Source organism: Salvelinus fontinalis, chromosome 3 (assembly GCF_029448725.1).
Source record: "Salvelinus fontinalis isolate EN_2023a chromosome 3, ASM2944872v1, whole genome shotgun sequence".
NCBI classification, from domain to species: domain Eukaryota; kingdom Metazoa; phylum Chordata; class Actinopteri; order Salmoniformes; family Salmonidae; genus Salvelinus; species Salvelinus fontinalis.
The window spans coordinates 48,340,447-48,345,295 of record NC_074667.1 but is presented as its reverse complement, the minus strand read 5'-3'; the positions used below and the strand labels follow the sequence as shown (position 1 = coordinate 48,345,295).

Here is a 4,849-nt window from a genome sequence, read left to right as displayed (position 1 = left end):
AGGTACCGAGATGAGATCCTCAGACCCCTTGTGAGACCATATGCTGACACATGCACATTTGTGGCCTGCTGGAGGTCATTTTGCAGGGCGCTGGCAGTGCTCCTCCTTGCACAAAGGCGGAGGTAGCGGTCCTGCTGCTGGGTTGTTGCCCTCCTACGGCCTCCTCCACGTCTCCTGATGTACTGGCCTGTCTCCTGGTAGCGCCTCCATGCTCTGGACACTACGCTGACAGACACAGCAAACCTTCTTGCCACAGCTCGCATTGATGTGCCATCCTGGATGAGCTGCACTACCTGAGCCACTTGTGTGGGTTGTAGACTCTGTCTCATGCTACCACTAGAGTGAAACCACTGCCAGCATTCAGAAGTGACCAAAACATCAGCCAGGAAGCATAGGAACTGAGAAGTGGTCTGTGGTCACCACCTGCAGAACCACTCCTTTATTGGGGGTGTCTTGCTAATTGCCTATAATTTCCACCTTTTGTCTATTCCATTTGCACAACAGCATGTGAAATGTATTGTCAATCAGTGTTGCTTCCTAAGTGGACAGTTTGATTTCACAGAAGTGTGATTGACTTGGAGTTACATTGTGTTGTTTAAGTGTTCCCTTTATTTTTTTGAGCAGTGTATATTCGCTAAAAATTCTAAAAACCTGGAAAAGTCAAGTGGTCTCTATACTTTCTGAAGACACTGTACATACTTCCACCAAAACCAGGTAGAAACAATGTAGATGTTAACATGTTCTCTGAAAGCCAGTAGGTGCGTGTTTCTGTAAAATATAGGCCATTTTTATAAATGTTTTAATGAACAGTTCTACTCTTTCAACTTGTAAGATCAATTCAGTACACTGTAAATTGTTGTTGTTTCAACTTGAATAGATAACTTACACCACTGACTTGCAATTGTTAGCTACATCAACTCTTACATTTTAAGATAAAAGTGATTGGGGTCACCAATCTTTTAAATTGAAGCACTGAAGATTTCTTATAGTGTAAAGACTTTATAAAAATTGCTAAAAAAAGATGAGTTACTCCTCTGACTTAAAAGTTAAGTTGTATCAACTGGCTTCTTGTACTGTAACTAATATTTGGTTTTCTAATAAATCATTTTTTACGGCTGTGAAGTAAACACAGAAATTACAGTATACTGAGACGTGCATCTACAGACATACGTTGAAACTAACTAAAATGTATAAAGTGTCTTATGCAGGTCAAACTTTTCCATAACCTGAGGAGACAGAAGGGCCGCAGCAGCCATCTTATGCAGAAAACACTGAGCTGGAGGACACAGAGAAGGCTTCTGTCTTGGAGGTGGCGGTGGACGCTCCCTCCTCATCAAAGAGGTTTCTGCAGAACAGGGTAGTGATCATGCAGTGGCAGAACTGCTTGTTCATCAAAATATAGATATGGGGGTTGAACAGGGGTGAGTTTTTGGCAAAAAAAGCCGGAACTGTCAAGAACAAGGGTCCGAAGGTGAGTCCCTGATGGGTGAAGGCGTACACGGCAATACTGGAGTAGGGCACCCAGCACAACAGGAAGGAGTTGACCATCATGATGACCATGTTGGTGACCTCCCTCTCAGCCCTCTGGGTGGTTTCAGCAGCCTCTTTGATGGAGCAGAACAGGTTGCCATAGCAGAAGGAGATGACCAGGGGAATGGTAAAGTGGCAGAAGAACATGTTGATGACATAGGAATCTTTATTGATCCCTGAGGTCTGAGTGTAATAGTCAAAACTGCATGAGCATTGCATGCCCTCTGGAATGTAACGTGACCAGCTGAACAGAGGGGGCACGGAACAAGCAGCAGCGATCACCCAGGTGAATGCCACCACCAATATGGCATGGCTCTCCCTGAAGCGCAAGTTTACAATAGGCTTTGGAGACAACCAACCTCCTTTCGATACACAGCACCACCAGGGACCAGAGGGCGATCTGACCGCTGTGGGTAGCACAGAAGCCCTCAATGATATAGCTGGTGAGGCCGAAGACGAAGTAGCCATTCATGGAGGTGTAGAGTGTGGTGGTGAAGCCACCGAACACCGTTACGAGATCAGCCACATTCGGGTTGAGCAGGATTTAGGTGAGGGCCGTCCACTGCTTCTTGTGCTCGATGGTGGCTTAGAATGTGAGGAAGTTGATGGTGAGGCAGGAGATGATGAGGAAGAAGATGTATGCGGACATACATGCGTAGGCTCAGAGATCAGCCAGCTAGTACTGAGGGTACTCCGAGCCATATATTGAGAGTTTGGCCAGGTTTTAGAACGGACGCCATGTTAGTGCCTTTTTACTCGAAATGTAGGTGATGTAACAATACAATTCCATACAAAATGATCCACTCTAAATAAGCAAAACTGAGCCGTGAATTTAAGACATTTTTATTGATTAGAACTGGGATCATTTGTATCCAAGTCAGTACTGTGTTATGGTCATAGATATCCTATTAAGTTAAATTAGTATTCTAATTCCTAATTCTATGGTTGTGTTCTGAAAACTGTCAGAAATAAACAGCACAAAGCAGAAGCGTCAATTATCACTTAGCAACGGCTATGGAGGAGAAAGTGGTGCTCTTGGAATGTTCAGAAAAAAACCACATTGGCCCAGCTCTCTATATACAGGTATATGACTCTGAGGGTACTCATAAGGCCTCCTGTAAGGGTTGGACATGGGGATGTAGAATTGGGCTCCCTCTGTGCCTTCCATGGCTGCTGTGTGTGTACAGTCTGTGTATGTATGTGAGTAACCCTTATAAAGGAGCTCACCTGATTGCCAGGACTGATGTGACAGCAGAAATGTATAAATTGATCAATAATCCAATGCTGCTATTCAGACACAAGCAACTCATCAGGATATTAGGGTAATAATGTCCATCATCATTAATCCAAATGTGCTCTGAACTAGCTACTCATCGGGTTATTCACATTATTATGGCCATTAGGGATATTATTATGGCTATGAGTTGCTACCTATCAATCATCATTAGTATCATTAGTCCAAATTGACAAGTCATAATCTGGAGCTGGGTGGTGGATCTTAATCTCTACTGTGTGGTTTGGATTATTTACTGAGAGTTAATCAAACAAATACACAGTAGAAGCCTGCATGTTGCTTTATCCCACCTACTTTTTTCACAACTGTTTTTTTAATTGTCAATGTTTATTGTCAACAGTTGAACAGCATTTGTTTGTAATAGAATAGGATACTGGCTAAAATCTTTATTTTGTGATGGTATATTTTGAGAAATGAAATAGCACCTGTTGTCCACATTCAGGGTTAGCGACATCAATTAAGAATCCCCATAGAGAGTTTGAATATTGTGTTTAATTACAGTACAATGCACCTAATTTCTCCTGGTAGGGAATAAAGCTCAGCCAGTCTTTGTAGCATGACAATTACAGCACGGTCACCGGTGATACAAGTCAGGATTAGACCATCCATCCATGTCTGAGGACGTCGGGAGATGAAGTCGAAAAAAGCAACTAGGGGCAACAGTGAGCGCTGTTACCTTCAAGTAGGTTTCGTTTTTGCTAAGGTGTTGTGGACTAGGGTGTTGTGGACTAGGGTGTTGTGGACTAGGGTGTTGTGGACTAGGGTGTTGTGGACAGGGATGGCGGATGACTGTAAACCCTCTGCCTCTGGTGCAGAAGATTGCATGTTTGAATCCTGTGGATGAAAGTTGTTTTTGAGATTTTGGTTTTAAGCCTATCCCAAACCTTAACCCTTACCTTAAGAATTTGGAATTAATGACTAACCTTAAGATTTCAGAGTTAATGCCTAAACTTAACCTTTAACACTGAAATTTGACGTTTGAGAAACATGGATGAATGTCTAATTCTGACATGAGACTGTGTGAGCTTGTTGGACGATTAACAGGAAATCAATTTACCTAATTGTGTCAAATAAAAATACCATTCCTTTATATTCAAGATAATTAAGATTGAGCTGGCATGCTTGAAAAGACTACATTTGTCATGGACTTTTCACACTCAGAATAAGCCCACTTAATAACAATTAGATATTCAATTGTTTCAATGGCAAGACAGAAATGTTCAGGTTGCATTGGTACCCCAAATGATACAGATTGAAAACCAAGAGACCTGTGTGTATCTTGGTTTATGTTCAAGTGGGTGTTAGAGAGTGCCATCTTATGGTCAACATGTGAAATCACATCCACCCTGCACATGACGTCACCATTCCAGTATTTTGCCTGGACTTGCGCTGTGCTGATGGAATTACTGTAATATGTCTCTCCACTGAACAATATGTCACATGAGATGAGGACACCAAATGTTTTCCCTGTAGTTCTTTACAATGTGGGAGAGTGTTTGGCTGAACTTTGGCCATTCTCATTCAAGGCCATTGGTAGGGAATAACCCATCTGTCTCTGTCAGGAGGAGTGGTGTCCATAGATACACAGATCAATATAATATGGAGTAGTTATTTTACTGCCTGGTAAGAGACAAGGCTAATGTTGTGGTCTGCAGAGCTACACAAGCCTTATTTATCCAGCATGATTTCACAGCCTTGGGACATGGCTCCTAGATGGAGATGATGCGCCCTCTGCTGTTGATAAAAATTCATGGGCAGACCTTTCGGTGAGCGAGACCTTTCGGTGAGGTTTTCGTCCTTTAATATACATATCTTTAATTTACATGCATAATATACAATGTCTAACATTTCCGATGTTAACAAAAATTACTTTACACCTCAGATGTTCCTGCCACTCCATGCTGAGGGCTTCCAAAGGACATGAGAGTTCTGAGTGTTCACTGAGGCTACACATTACTTCACTTGATACCTGTTTACACTCTACAGTCTAGATACACTCTGGGAAAACAGAAAAGCAAAGGCATA

At 42.4% G+C, this 4,849-nt stretch overlaps 1 pseudogene; it reads right to left on the bottom strand.

Moving 5' to 3' along the window:
- Positions 1–1,257: 1,257 nt before the first annotated feature.
- LOC129851028 (rhodopsin-like) lies at positions 1,258–2,179 on the bottom strand (annotated as a pseudogene).
- Between the last annotated feature and the right edge of the window lie 2,670 nt (positions 2,180–4,849).